At 33.7% G+C, this 16,667-nt stretch overlaps 1 long non-coding RNA gene across 1 annotated transcript; it reads right to left on the reverse strand.

Moving 5' to 3' along the window:
* Positions 1-4,641: 4,641 nt before the first annotated feature.
* On the reverse strand, positions 4,642-6,150 carry LOC127840067 (uncharacterized). Its single transcript, XR_008030381.1, has 2 exons — positions 5,897-6,150; positions 4,642-4,829 (listed from the first exon to the last, which is right to left on the reverse strand). It is a non-coding gene; the product is annotated as an uncharacterized LOC127840067 (long non-coding RNA).
* Between the last annotated feature and the right edge of the window lie 10,517 nt (positions 6,151-16,667).

Raw genomic sequence — 16,667 nt, forward strand, 5'->3', positions numbered from 1 at the left:
CACAACTTGGTTTACATTAAGCAAAACTTGTCATGTTATAAAAACCACTGTTTTCTAGCTTTTGACTTTATGAATTCGTTGTTACTTGGTATTCAGTTTTTTAACATTAAGCTTAATTATTATCACTACAGAATTTGCACCTTTAGATCTTTACATCTGTCTGTCCGTCCGGCGTTCAGTTTACCAAAGGTTACGCAACGCTTTAAGATATTAAGCTGAATTTTGGTATGTGAGTCTACCTACATGAACTACAGATGAAATGTGAAATCGGCTCAGGTCCATTGATTTGTGGCGAAGGAACGGGCCTTGGGCATAGAAATGTTCTCTATAATAACCGTTTGCTGGTGGTTTTTATGCACGGCTTAAAGATATTCAGCTGATATTTGGTATGTGAGTCTACCTACATGACCTTCACATGAAGTGTGTAATTCGTTACGGTCCATTGATCTTTCGCGAAGTTATGGGCCTTGATCTTAGAAATGTTCAATATAAAAACCGTTTTCCTGAGTTTTTACGCAACGCTTTCAGATATGAGCTGATTTGTTGGTATGTGAGTCAACCTACATGACCTACAGACGTAGTGTAAAATTCGTTTCGTTCCATTGAATTTTTACGAAGTTATGGGTCTTGGACTTAGAATGATCTCTAAAAAACTTTTTTCGGGAGGTTCATTGTTGGTATGTGAGTCTACCTACATGATCTACAGACGAAGAGTGAAATTCGTTACGGTCCATTGAATTTTGGCAAAGTTATGGACCTTGGAATTTTCTTTACATTATCCGTTTTCGGGAGTTTTAGATATTGAGCTGATTTGTAAGTCCCCCGGTAAGGGAGGCATTTAGCAGTTTCATATCGTCCGTCTGTCTTTCCGTGTGGCATTCCGTTAAACGTAGATTTTATTGGCAATGCTTTAAGATATTGAGCTGATTTTTGTTATGTGACTCTACCTACATGGCCTTCATCTTAGGTGTAAAATTCGTTCCATTTATTTGATTTTTGGCGAAGATAAGGCCTAAGACTGATCTAAATGTGTGCTCTGGGAAGCAAAAAAAGCTTTAAAGGGGATTTTTATTTTTATTCGGCAGATACAATAGCTATATATTACAAGGGAAGTATTTTTAGGTAAAGAGATATACTCAAAGGGATGAGATTCTATTAATATAAAGAACAAGGCATGGGGATTTGAGACAAAAGTGGGTATTGAAATTTTCTCACTAATCATCGTTTTTCAGAGGTTTCTTACGCAACGCTTTCATATATTGAGCTGATTTTGGTGAGTCTACCTACATGACCTACAGATGAAATGTGAAATTCCGGTCCGTTCCATTGATTTTTGGGGAAGTTATGTGCCTTTGACTTACAAAGTTTCTTTATAATAGTTTCTTTATAATCGTTTTCCGGCCTTGTTTTCTCTAAAATAAGTGTTATTGGATTTCAAAGCGCAGAAGGGGGCAATGAGTTTCACAGACGCAGCTCTTGTCAAAATTGCAATGTACATAAATGTTGTATAAGGCATTTGTTTAAATAGAAAAAAACACCAGAAAGATGAAATGTCATGTACAGTTTCACGTCATTCATGCTGATATGAAAAGCCTATGCTTACCTTTTGTCTTAAATGTAGGTCAGACGAAGATGAAATCTTCATTTCTGTATAAACTATAAGCAAAAAATGAGGCATTTTTCGTATAGATGGTTTGTAACAAATTTGAGTTATTTATGGATGTTGAGTGACATAAAACAATGGCAGAAAGAGGGGCGCGAGGACGATGGAAGTACATACCGCATCGTGAATTAACAGAATTTTATACAGCAGTTCTATATTTATACGGATACCCGTTGTGTACACACCGGTCTTACTGACCTGTGTACTAACGCGAAAGGAATTGTGTGTAGCACTTCTTTTACGAGTGAAAAGTGAAAGCGAAAGTAGGTCAGGTAATCGTGCTTCTGATAATAGCAATCAGTCTTAATAGAGATTCAATATCACATTTCAACATAATTAACTAACATTTCTTTAAACAACATTCCGTTTTAAACACACAATTAAAAAACGATTTTTCATTCATTATTAACATTTTCATTCCTACGCAGAACTACTTTGGCGGAAGCATAATTCCCCAAACCAGGGGAATGCGATGCGTCTTAGTATAGAGGTGACAATAAAGTAGTGACGTCACCATCTATGTATAGAATGTACGGATACCCAAACTGGCTTACCCGACCATCGGTTAATTTGCACTTATATTTTGTCTAGCTTTGAAAACATATGTATATTTTTTAAATATTTTTTTATTTTAGCAGTATTGTCTGGGTTAAATCTCAAGTGTGCCCAGTGTTTCAAACTATCAATTATATTGAATGAAAAAACATTATGTGCCGCTATTGAACAAAGCTACCAATATCCCAGCAAGCAACCCCATATTGGTCTAATGTGCTAATATGGGCTTATATGGATTATAGCGTGATTCAGCCCATGTACATGTTCTCGCCCTTATAAAACCTTGATATGTTCCAGTTAAGTTACCCCAAATGGGCCTCAACTTAAAAGCCAATTATGGTCCTCGAAACAAGCCTCTGTTGGTCAGTGTGGACGATCACTAGGCAAAATCACAATATGTTTGGGTAATTCTACAACTAGCGTTATTTTTGTGTCCCATGACTTTCACCAAATGTGAAACAAAAAGGCATAAGTAGAACTCAATAAAATTTATTGATAGGTATTTATACAAAGACACCAACATATGTTTGCATCATCTAATTACTAAAATGTAGGTATTTTAAGGTTGTTTAAGTGATTTTAACACTAGGGTACCAGAAAAACCCAATTTCCCAAACCCCGGTGTAAATGGTTTCAAGATATATAAAGCAGCAGTGTACTGTCCAATCTCATTCAAAGTTAAGTTTTCAACACAAACCTAATTCTAGTCAAGATTTCAACAACACTTATTACATATATCTGCAATAAAACCATGCTTTTTTATGAATTAGACATTGTGCAGAGATTTTCATTCCACTCTGTGACATAACTCGTTTTTATCAATTAATTGGCTACAGCGTACGAATACTAATTATTTTTCCCGCGCATGTTGTTTTTCCGCCATCTTAGAGATGTCAGCCGCTGGAGATAACGACAAAAAAGGTAAATTTAAACCGTACCTTTTCTACTTTTCCACTGCATATATCACACTGAAATCAAACCGTTTTCTATATCGACATGTTTTTAAATTGTATACCTGTCTCATATGGTTTTCTTTCAATTTGATAATTACCGCAAATGGAAAGTTTTTGTAGTCATAGCCAACATGAAGTCAAAGAGTAAATTTTCAATACCGTGACGATGAATTCCGTGACGATATTTTCTGTCGCGGAACGGACATTTTCGTCACGGAGTGGAAATATCAATTCCGTTTTGACTGCTCAATGCAATAGTAGATATAAATGATCGTCAATATTTTAACGTGTAACGATTTTTATATACTGATAAAACGGCATGTGGATCCAACTAACTGCATAATTCAATTAAGTGCCACTACTGTTATGAGCATGTCTGCTAAATTCGCCTTTTTAGTTTGACAAAATAGATTTTTAATAAAATATATATATAATATTATAAAGATAGCTAGATCCCTTGTTGAACAAATAATGCAATATGGATACAGTCATTGAGATTGTTTTTATTTTGTATGTCTTTCCGTCTGTCCGTGGATAAATTTTAACATGCATACCAGACCAAATGATGTTACGATTGACATGCCTTATAATAAAATTTAAGACAAATGATAAATTATTGGCCTATACTTAGGCTGAATACCAAATTCCATCACGCTCCATGTTGTCAGATAAAGTTATCTTTTTGCATAACTTCAATTTTAAACATTTTCAGGTGAGACTTTTATATCTGCTTTTTCATATCTAACATTACGTGCAATATATACACCATAATGATTGTATACTGATTGTTCCTGTATTGCAGAATCACCAAGAACATCCACTGAGCTTGCAAGGGAACAAAAATCCTTGAAGAAAGCATTGAAAGTTTAAGATTAAGTTCTTAATCCACTAGAATGTGTTACATTACAATTTGATAGGATTTATCAAGTGTTTCTGTTGGAAACACCAGAACAAATCCTAGAAAAGCTATTCTACCTATCAAGAAGCAACATTTTTGGCTGAATCTTGATGACACTTGTGTGCGTATAAGTGCTTTATTGTTTTAACTCTGGACTTCGTAACGTTAAAACATCTTCTGTTACAGATAACGACATGCGGTGTCTGGGTGTGGGACGAGATGCATTTGCCAAGGTTTAACTTAATGCTACTATAAAAGTCTTTCTTAAAATATTAACACGTGATGCATTGATTAATTTGCGTACTTGTATCAAAATAACCAGTCTCTTACCCTGCTACATTTATGTATGTTTTGTTATCTGAAGTAGGCCAATGTGATTATCAATTTTACTCGGCATGATCGTATTAAATCTACGACATAAATATTTGATTTACACATGGTGGCTTTAACATCGTTCATCTTCATCTATTAAACAGTTGACAGTAAATATGTGTTGCATGTGAGTGTAAAAATCTAACACTGACACTACAGCCTAAACATTTACCGAAATGAAAGGAAGAAGAACAAACACATTTTCAAACCTTATATCCCCGGCACTTTATTTAAGTCATCAATTACCGCAGATCACATTATTCTATGAACGAGCATCCTGCGGTTCTTCAGTAGCAGCGACATCTGTTGTCGACGCAGTGCCACCCCTTGTTGCAGGTTCGATCCGCGGTGTCACGGCAGTCGGTCTGTAGCAAGCATTGTGAATTGGCTGAAATGTTAGATCACAACCCGTATACACGATTGAGGTGAAATAATCGCATAACACTATGGCGTATACGCTTCATATATCTTTATATTACGGCTTGTTTGCTGTCGGCTTTTTGAATTTTGAACATAATTATCACGTGATATATCTACACATTTGGCGTTCAAAATTAATTACCATATACTTGTTATTTAATTGACATTGATGCACGTTGGGTTCAAGTAGTTACCAGACCCGTAGTGCAAAAGACCAGCTATGGATCAGTGGATAGTTACTATGTCTAAAAACCTGGCTTTACGGTCCCAATGGCAATTGTAAAGTTTGGCAGTGTAGAGTAAATATTATAATCTGTAATATAAAATGTGCTGAATATACAGATTGCACAGTTTCTTTAAATAAGGACACTCTTAAAAACGCTGATTTGAACGCATATATGGATGAACGGAGTTTTCTGTGAACTGTGGTTTCGCTAAACGTTTTTCAGATAAATAAAAAGTTGAGCCTTTATTAGAAACTGAAATTTAAATATAGAACTGAATGCTACGCCAACAAATGAATGCAGTCAGACATAAGCACTCTGAAAGTTGAGAATGTATTTTGTTCAAATCAAATTAGAAAAAGGTAAATAATGTACATACAATAATATGTCCGTTTTGTACTAATTGTGTTAAAGATTAAAACGTGTGAAATTTTACTGCCCCGAATACACTACTGTTTGATAATGCTTGTAGTGTCACGCATTCGATTTTTATTGATTTGTATAGTGATGTGGATAAATTAAGCTCCCTGTTGTCCCTTCATCATCGGCAGCGGGCAATTGCTATGAGCTATGCTTAGAAAAAGCCATATGTCTGTGTGTAGGTTTACACGTTCTTCCATTGAATTTAAAAAAAAGTTGATATTATTGATAAAATCCGATAAAAACCATCAAGCTTTTGTAAACAAACGTAACTTTCAGCAGCCGTGAAGACCATTTTGCATACATTTTAAACGGCGGAAATCTATTGTAAAAGTACTAACTAACAATAAAATCAATGTTTTATAACAAAATCATTTCAAAGAAATTTTACCAATGGCGACAGCAATCAAGCAGGCAATGGTTTTCATGGTGGCGTTTGTTCTTGAATCCGATGAACCTTTTTTAAGACTGTTCTATGATACATAAGGCAATCCTTTTATACTGATATTCAACGTCTCTGTGACACATGGCTTTGTGCGAGTGTCATGTGTATTTATTCTATCTATGACAAATCGTGCAAGCACTAAGTCACGTTCTTTTGTATGACTCTTGATTTGCATTCTAAATAAGCGCTCACATACTAAATGAACCCCTCTCAACAGGTACTGAATGTCAAAATCAAGCTTGTTATGTGGCTAAATATGGAACATGGTCATATTTACAGCATACATGTGCGTGTCTTAGTTTCTCTTATCATTTCCTTTAGTTGCTGTATGAGGTAAACCGTTTACATGTTTTATGTGCATACAGTTAATTTAAACATATTCATAAACCAAAGTCCTAAATAAACTCGCGATATATTGTAAAAATGCATTAAAAAAGAACTGTTGCAATGAATGAAAACGTGGAGTAATATAATGACCTAAGTGCATTTTAAACACTTTATTTTATACTATTTAGATCACTTTCGCATTACTATATATACAACGATGAACTGATATTGTTCAAGTTATATGAATACACTTTCTGTTCTATTCTGTTCTGTTTTGTTCTGTGCTATTCAAAATTATAACAACGAACTGATCATAATTATATCGGTGTTATATCACATTGATGTTACGTATTTGAAAAGACGATGTTTTCTAAACAAAAACGCACAAACAAAACTCTGCTCAAATAAGTTTTGTCCATGTATGGATTAGCGACGCTAATTTACATGATACACGGGATTATAATACTACACATCATTATACACGAATACCATTGAAGCTGGGGTATCAGCAAAGGAACGGTCATGCAAAGCATTTGGGATTTTCCAATGAAAACACAGTCTATGAGCTATGGTGTACCAATCTTCGACCACAATAAGCTAATAGAAGAGAGCAACCAGGGTTATTATTGAAAACTAAACGTTTCTTTTGAGTATACCATAACAATACACAACGCATTAAAAGTGTATAAAACATTTTTATCTTTCATATAGGTATTTAATTTTTTGGGTGCTGAAATTGGGTACCTATGTTTTTAATCTAAAATCCTATTAATAACCAAGTAAATTCTATATTAAGTGAAGAAAAATCATATTAATTCCATCCCAATATTCAAACCACTTTTATTAAGCCCTTGTCAATATAATGGCGGTTGGGCATTTTGTGTAACCCGTGTTGGGCAAACTACATGTTACCCGTGTATGCTTTTTGTAAAATTTGGAAGCTCAAGCTGCAATCAAGTACGTAGCAATTCATTTAAAATTGGAATATATGTCTCGCTGGTTTAAAATTGCATGGCATGTTACATCCACCCGTTTTTGTTCTGGATAAATATTTATACCACAAATCACAGAACAGGGCAATGGTATAAATATTACAATGTTATTTCATCCGCATTTATGTTGTAGCAATACAATGCTTGATCGGATGAAAAACGTGCATCGGTGTAATGCTTACTTTCTTTATAAAGATCACTTTGTTTCTTTAGAAAGTATTTGATTCGAAAAAAAGAAACAATTGCATTCTATGAGGACAATCATGTGCGTAAGAATCGAGTGCCAGACGAACATTTAACTTACGTGTATATGTCAAGGCGTAAAACGCAAAATAAAGCTAATAAACCTTTTATTGCGCAAAACAAACACATTATCATTATAAAATATTGTGAAAAACTATATCATACATACAACTCACGAACAATAATGATTGTTCAGTATAATAATCCCGCTCTATAATCATTTTCATTTACGGGCCAAATATAATAAAAATTAATTTCGATAAAAAATCATTTATTTCATTTGAAGTAGCGAATACATATCTCCGGTAGATAAAGGTTTAAATCTCGTATCGACTACGTATCTCGTCCTTTTGCGAAGTAGCTTTTGACTGAGAAACCCCACCTAACCGCCTAAATAGATTGCTGTTAATTATGTTTAAACTTTTTGTAATGTTCGAATGTACTGCCGATATATTTGTTACAGAATTGCTGTCAATCTGTTGCGGGCAATACTCGGTACACGTTTGAGTTACGTTCACTAACTGTACGAGACTCATATGCAAGACGTCGGTTTTATCGTCGGGCCTCAAACAGTGAAGAGCGGCGGCGCAATGTCTATGCCACTCTGACACCATAACTTTAATGTCATTATTAACTTATTTAATATGTTTGATACTTCATTCCAATATGTCATTTAAGCGGAAATCCTATGTCTTGGAGGTGATCGGAAGCATTAAAAGTATAAATATGTTACTATAAAATGATGTTCATACGTCCGGGGAAAGTAAACGTTGCATTTTGTTGTCATCTATCACGTAGTGCTAGTCTGTGTGAGAATGGCAGGAATGCTTTCACAATTATTTTCGGGATAGTATGGGTGTTCTAGTACTCGCTCGATTGCAAAGCGTGCTTAGGCGTACCTGGAATAGCTCTTCTTGGATTTGGAAATTATTGTTGCATTGCGATTATTTTATTATATGTTGCACTGGACAATCTACGGTACAGCACACCGAGAATTAATTTGGCAGGTTGCGGTGGCCTAAGCGATTGCCCGTGTATAATATCTATTTCCGAACCAGCCAAGTGTTCGTTGAAATAGGAATTGCATAAATAAATATGAGCACATTGCGGAGCTCTTGCGAAAAAGCATATAATGCGGTGCATTATCTGGTGGCGATGATTGCATAAACGAGAATCTAAATCAATAGTGCAACTGGGGTTGGGGCTATCTTTAGGGCAGTACTTCCGGTCGCCTCCTTGACATGCCTCAGTTGTAGTGCTAGTTTATAGCTGAGGTTTATTGACTGTAGTGCTTTATACTTGATTTTTGTACTGGAGCTTTTAATATCCAATGTTTACATTTATAAATATAAAGCAGTTAGTGACACACTTCAAAACATGCCAAAATCTATGAAAAGACCCCTTTAAAAACATATTTCAACACAAGATGGTCATTTTTTCTACTTATCAATAGTTTACAAGTTTAATCAATGATATTGAACGCAATAGTTCATTATAATTCAATTATGTCTTAACATTAGAATATTCAGTCAAAATAACCATGTTAAACTGTATACATGTATGAACATATTTTCACTCATTGCTTTTCCGTAGATGAATATTCAAACATTGCCGACCATTTGATTATAAAAGATAGCTTTCTTAGAAGTACACAAATCCTCTTTAGCTGACCGGTCTATAGCTTAACACCATTCTTCACGTGACTTTTTATATATACATGTGATTGTTTATAGAGAAACCGATTACCCAGTCCGTAAGTGTACAGTCAGCAGTGGTAGCATTGTGAATGTCCAGACAGAAAGCATCCAACCGTCAACGAGTACCTTTCCGTCAACACGTGTCTATTCATAAATCACATTTGTTGCTTACAGTCTTTACTTGAATTAATAATGTTAATTTAAATATATCGAGGCATTTTGTTCTCAAACAACACTTTTTATTTTATGCTTTCCATTGGTTTATAGAGAAATATCAGTGGCCTTTATTTACAAAATAAATTGTCTTGTCTTGTCTATCAGTGAAATAAAACTGATATTTCACTGTTTAAACAGTGAAAAATAATAGTGAAAAATATCGATATTTTTACTGCGAAATAACGTCATTCATTGGACGAAATGACGTCATAAATCCAGCGAAAATATCCTATTAAACTCTTTTACAATTAAAATAAACAGTGAAAAAAGCATAAAACAAAAATAAAATGTGTTGGATTCGATGGAATATCTATTTGTATTCACTAGTGATCATAAACAATACATATTTTCACTCGTGGCATTTCGTCCTCAAAAAAACTGTGTTTACGTTAAAACGCCCTTAATACGCAATGTATGTCACTAAATGAGCAAATGAAGCTTTATATCAATATCGTATGATTATAATTGTAATCACAGTTACCAATTATAAATGACGGTGATTTAGCGCGAGAATCACGCAAATGATTTGCACAACATCTTTATGCAAAATCAACATTAAGAACATGTATTTGTTAAATTTACTGCTTCCAGTTGATGACAGTCTTCTTCATCAATATTGTTTTATACAGTACGACAATGTGCCGTATCCTGGGTTGATCACAAACGTTGAGACTGATGGTGCACGTCTGTAAGTCAGTGTGATGCACAATATTGGTAACAATATATTTTTTGGCCTAGAATGGACGATATTTGTGTCTATGAAATTGAGGATGTGCTCTCACTGTTTCCTCCACTAAAAAAAACGAGCCACTACCAGGTTGACATAGAAATTTGGGAAAATGTGAGCATTTAATCCAGTTAACTTAGGCATATATGTTGCGTGTGGTTACATTTTACAGTTTAATTGTTTAACATTAAGTTCTTAATCCACAAGTATGTGTTACATTACAATTTGATAGGATTTATCAAGTTTTTCTGTTGGAGCAAGCAGGAAAATGCAATACCGTGACGCAATAATCCATTCCAGAACGTCAATTCCATACCGAAACGATGGTGAAATATCAGTGTATAGATGTTTTGTAAAACGTAAATGCATCGGAACTTGTTGCAAAGTATTACCAGACGTGTATTGTAACTATATTGGGAAACCCATTGCATATCATCAAACCAAAATGAAATAAAAGTCTTTTATCTCACATTTTTTTACGTGACTTTTTCAATTTCAGATGCATATAATCAGGTTTTGTCCGGTTTGGGGCTATTAATTTGTCACCTTTTATGTTCTGTCATTTTGAACATAAAAAAGTAACACATTCCTTGTGAAGTTTAAATTAAATTGTTAAATTAGTACTTATTTGGTTCATTTTTTATAACGTTGCGGAGTGGAAAATGGTTCATTGAGTCCGTCTTTTGAATGGCAATTTAAAGGTCATTCATATCAATATATTTCATAGCCAATAAAGAAATGCAACGGTAAATGCTGTGGGAGTATAAAGTACCAAAAGAGTATTTACATTTGTCATATTTATTATTTCATAATCACTAGAGCGAAAAGTAACGCTAGTTGTAGAATTACCCTCGTCCCATGTGGGACCAAATACTATACAATTTATCATACCAAGCACATGAGGGATCGAGCACGGCAGCCCATGTGAGTAACATGCAAAACGCTAGTAAAGACCCCGGTATACGATAAGTGATAAAGAAAACGAGCACCGAAGAGTTAATTGCAGGTATTCCAATTAAGTCCCAGTCGACGTTGGATTAATCTTGGCTAATATGGTTGTATAAAGGTTTATTTAATATACAGTAGACATACAGTCAATGAGTATACATATTCAAAACATAGTAACATGTATAAAATAAGTGTTTGTTGAAAGATAGTTGAAACAAGCATTAATCGAAAGTATTTGTTACTCACTGGAGCGTCATGACGTAAATGGCGATAATGCAAAATATCACGTAAACTTTTCTCTTTATTGTCACGTCTACTAATAGCAATTTATTTCATTGAGAAGCTGTTTTTGACAGATAATACTCCAACGAAAAAAAACAAACTAGATTTCTATTGAGACCGTTTTGGTTTGGTTTTGTGATCTTATTTCTTATTCCTGCTGACCGCCATTATGAATCCTAATTCTGCAGACTGCTATTTACAATCCAGGCTAAAGAACGTTTTTAAATCGAAACGTTTCAGCAACGGTTTGAGAGTAAATCAACGTCTTCACTTCTTATAGTTGTACCGTTGTGCAGGTCACGATTGTTTCATTTTTCGATGATTTACATCTTTGACACTATACTATACTGTACTTTACCGTACTGTACCGTTCTGTGCGGTGCCGTACAGTACCGTAACATATCTTACTGTACAGCACTGCACTGCAGTGCACTAGACTAGACTAGACTAGAACAGACTAGACTAGACTAAACTAGACAATAATAGAATAGACTAGACTAGACTTGACTAGACTAGACTAAATGATTAATCAAAACCATCATCTGAGCGTTAAGATGCCTATTTACGTTAAAAATGCGCTACATTTTGCGGAAGGTTTTATAAAACAAACGAAGGTTTTCCTTTAAAGACGCTACATGAAAGTACGATGCAAAATGAAAACATGAAGCACTAAGCAAAATGCAATCTAATTGCGTAAATAATTGGAAACTTTGGTGTGCCATCTGGGTTTATTGAAAACACATTTTAAACGTGGTTTTGGCAAGAATATTTTTATTGGATTTTTTTTTCTCAATAAAATATGAAAATAAATAAAACGATATCATTTGTAACGGCTTTTTGCGTTTTCTTTGTTTGCTATTTTTTTAACTGGCTTAGCATGTCATTCATAACTTACTTTTATATCAAATAGTTGTTGTATGTCATTTTTATTGTACAATACTTTTTGAAGTTTATTAAATGATATTTTACTATTTTTAATCATTTCATTTAAATATATAGTTGATTAAATATATAGTTAATTTAGAATGTAAATCACGATATTCTATGGGACTATGACTGTAGTTATAATAATACTTATTCAGAACGTTGATTAGTTGCTTATTCAATTTAGTCGTTAAGGTCGTTTTTCTTTAGGTAAAATAAGTTCAGTTCAGGTAATTCATACACCAGGGTTGACTAATACTCAGTTCAATCCTCCTTTTTCCCGTTCACTTATATGTTCAATGTCGATCTCGTGCATCGAATGTTTGCTATAGTCATTCGATGCTTAAGTTACAGAGTTTGCATTTGATATACTAATGATATATACTATCATTAAAAATATATATTTCAGGTAACTGTGTTTAGTATTTTTATTTTGTTTCGTTGTTCTCACACTATTTTGTATTGCTTGTATTTTAATGATCACCGTCGGATCATGCATTACTTGTATTTTGTATTATTAATATTATTGTTAATTGATTCAATGCTTTTCTTTGAAAGAGTTTAGAACTTTGATATATTAATGATATGTACTAACATTAATATATTTATATATATATTTCAGACACAAGTTTTTCTTCCACATAGAACCCACAAAAAAAAATTCGGCAAAATAGTGCTGTAATATATATTCATCAAAAGCATGGGGTTAGGGATGGACTGTAAGAAACTATGGCATGTATGCTTTTATAATTAGCTGTTTTGCCTATTGCTTTTGATGATTGTAAAATAGCATCAATGAGCGATCGATTACATTTAGGCATGAACACTGAAAAACGTGTTTACATAAACCATGATAACTAAACTGTTCATTCGCATCAGTTTGAATTTCTTTTAGTTTATTATACATTATTGCACATATCATGAAATTCAAGTATCTCATGTCTGAATAGCGAAAATTCGTTAAGCAAATTTGGTTATGAACATGCCATTAATGTAAACATAGATCGTTCAAAATGGAGAACGCTAAGAATGATAACTCATTGTTTGGTTTGTTGTGACCACAAGAACAAGTAGCTTCCCTTTGTAAAAGGTTAATCTGAAGGGTTTCTCTGTGTTATTGTAAAAACATGGAAAGTTGTTTATCGTATCTATCTGGAAAACAATGCCACCCGTTTATATATGCAACGTACTCACGAGTAGAGACAAATTTGGTCGATACAATGTTTTTTTTCAAAACTACATGAAAACGACATTGTAAAGATCGTGTTTTCTTGTGGGAAATCGTAACATTACATGCACGAAAACGTCGAATGATTTGTGAATGTTGTGCTTTTCAAACGAAAAACCTGCTTGACATCATTAAGCAACATAGAACATGTCTAATCTTTTATCTGTTAACACAAGCTCAGATTTGAAACAAATATGAACCAATTTCTCTTTGACTAGGATTTGTCTTCAAATGAAATGTATTAAACTGATCACAGCGTGTGCATTCTCTAGTGATTTGTAAAAAAAAGTAACCATAACATTTTCTGATTATTAGCGATTAGATATTACCAAATAGTAAGCAAAGATAAGTTACCATGTAACGAAACACTAGTTCCCACATAAGTTCTGATATACCCGATAAAATTTGATTCAGTAAAAGCGCTTTTTTAGTTAATCACTATCTTATTATAAGCATCGAACGGAGGATTGCTTATATGTCTTCGAAATTTAGAATTCTCACACCCAATAAAAACTTCAATCCGAACACCATACCTATACATATATTAAACATATCCAACAAACTCTCGTTCATGTGTTACCAAAATAAATATCAACAACATTGTCATTCATATTCTTAACAACAATGTAACTAATTATTGGAACGAATCTATACGCACGTGAATGCTTAACATTTGTAAATGTAAACGCTTTACATCATTTTAACTAAGAGAAATCTAATATACTTTACTGGTTTTAGTTACTTATCAACACATTTTTGATTAAACGAAACATAAATAAATGTATTCGAGACCACACAGCATAATATTATGTTATACTTCTCTTTAAACCTATTTATTTTAAATCGATTGAATATAAAGCCTTTGGCTTATTTGATATCGCTCTCGAGTCTGTTTCTTGTGCCCAGAACCAGTACTTTAAATAAAGTTATTTATAAATTCTACGAATAATACATATACTGTTTGCGGAACTGGCAGGCTGAGTTGAATAGTTGCTATACGACCTGAACTTGTTTAAGATATCATTTGGATATGGCACGTGAACCACGCGTGGCATCTTGCAGATCGGAGGCAGGTAATCCCTGGCGACATTAAGCGACGATTTATGGTATTGAACAACAATCTTGAGACCTTACATCACAATAGAATTGCGACGTGTGTTGACTTTGAATCTGAAATAACACTGACATCACGATAAGTATTCTATAACAACTATATTAAAATCCAACGCCTCACATATCTTAATATAAAGGTTACAATGTTAAAATATAGGAAATACACGTGTGCACGATTTGAAAGGTCAATTATTATTGACTCTTGAAAACTGCGGATTGTGTGTTTTTTCCCTGTTGTTTTCTGTTGTTTTTTGCAATTGGTCACTTTAAACCTAATAGTATATCCCGCAGTTAGTATTTTAGAAATAATAAAACCACGGCGATATATACTTTCTAGAGATCGGTTATTGTCACGGCTAGAAGAAGATCAATTGACGTTGGCATGCCATGTACACGTTTAGATACATATGCAAATGGACAATTGAGCGATCATATAGTGTGACATTATATTCTGCACCCATTAGTTTTAATTTTAGAACACGGTATACAGCCGTATACATTATCTCGCTGTTTTCATGATACATTCGGTGTCAATACGATATGTAGTGTAAGCCGGGTAAAACGTATATCTGTTGGTCCTGCATATAATTAGTGAAACGTTATACTTCGATACCGAATTCATAAGAAGAGCCAAACTATTTTAATATACTACGTAGACCAACTTAATATCGTCTTCTGGCATCGCCTGATACCCACGAATATTCAAATAAATACAGAGGAGCGGAGTTTGTCGAACGTGGATTTCCGACGATTTTGTTCTTATGTCAACTGTCAGATTAAGGAGAAATAACGCTTATACAAAATTTCAGCAATAGAGAGGAAAAATGTTTAAGAAAAAAAGAAGTATTACTAACATCACATCGAGATGTGCTCTGGTAACATAGATTTAGCTAATTTCTTTGTGGCACAATATATTTCATTTTAATTTCCCGCAACGATATCTTTTTATACGTCACATAAACACTAACATGATGCACGAACATGTGTTGACTATATTGTCCCAAAAACAACCCCAATAGAGCATGTTGTTTCTTGTTAAATATATGTTACTAGACCAAATTTAGCGTTGAAAATATGTCTATTGCTATAAGAAACATTGATACTTTATGTGTTGACTTTATTTTTTGAAATACTGGACGAAACATTCGTTGGCTTTGAGTGTGAATGGACTTTAAAGCGAGGATATACGATTTTGTCAAATAGTTATGAATTTATATAAAATGTGTAAAAAAAGTATTATTCATATATTTCAATATAAATTAAAATAAATGTTAAGAAGAACATAATTCGAAAAATGCGAAATAAGCCATATATTCAATTCTGAAATCGAAAATGTCTGTACAGTCGAAGTCGCCAGCATGTATATCATGCATACACGATGTGAATCTAAATTTAGTTTTAGTACAGATTCGTTCACACGACCCAAAGACACAATTTTGGTACGGATCATTTTAACTTCCTGCAACGATATCTTTCATACGAAACACGAACACTATAGCCGATCCTAATAAAAAGATGAATGCTTCGGTTATTGTAGGAAAATATGTACGAAATATCTTCGTCACAATCGGCTCGCGGCGCTAATTTGTCTTTGCTGCATTTTATGAAATTCGTCTTCAATGTATAATTTATCTTGCCTATTTTGTATTATTGTAACATATTTTTATCAATATATTACAATTTAACACAAATAAAACTCGTATAATCTCGCTTTAAAGCGTTTTTTGCTCGGACGGAATAAATATCAGTTTTCCGAGACTAGATTACATAACTCCGCATACGACTTGACGGGTTTACCATTCACATAAAATTGATTATATGATCAGCAAAACGATTGTCTGTCGGCCTCTAACAAATAGACAACATAAAAAAAAAATGTCTGATTTGGTTTGGACCAGTCGTGATTAACTGCAAAGGGTCATAGTATGTAGGCCTCGAGAAATTTTACATTAAATTATTTTTGAAATATAAGTAAGCCTTCGCAAAATATGCATGCGATTGGAAGAAGTAACCAGCGCCG

Source organism: Dreissena polymorpha, chromosome 7, assembly GCF_020536995.1.
Source record: "Dreissena polymorpha isolate Duluth1 chromosome 7, UMN_Dpol_1.0, whole genome shotgun sequence".
Taxonomy (NCBI): domain Eukaryota; kingdom Metazoa; phylum Mollusca; class Bivalvia; order Myida; family Dreissenidae; genus Dreissena; species Dreissena polymorpha.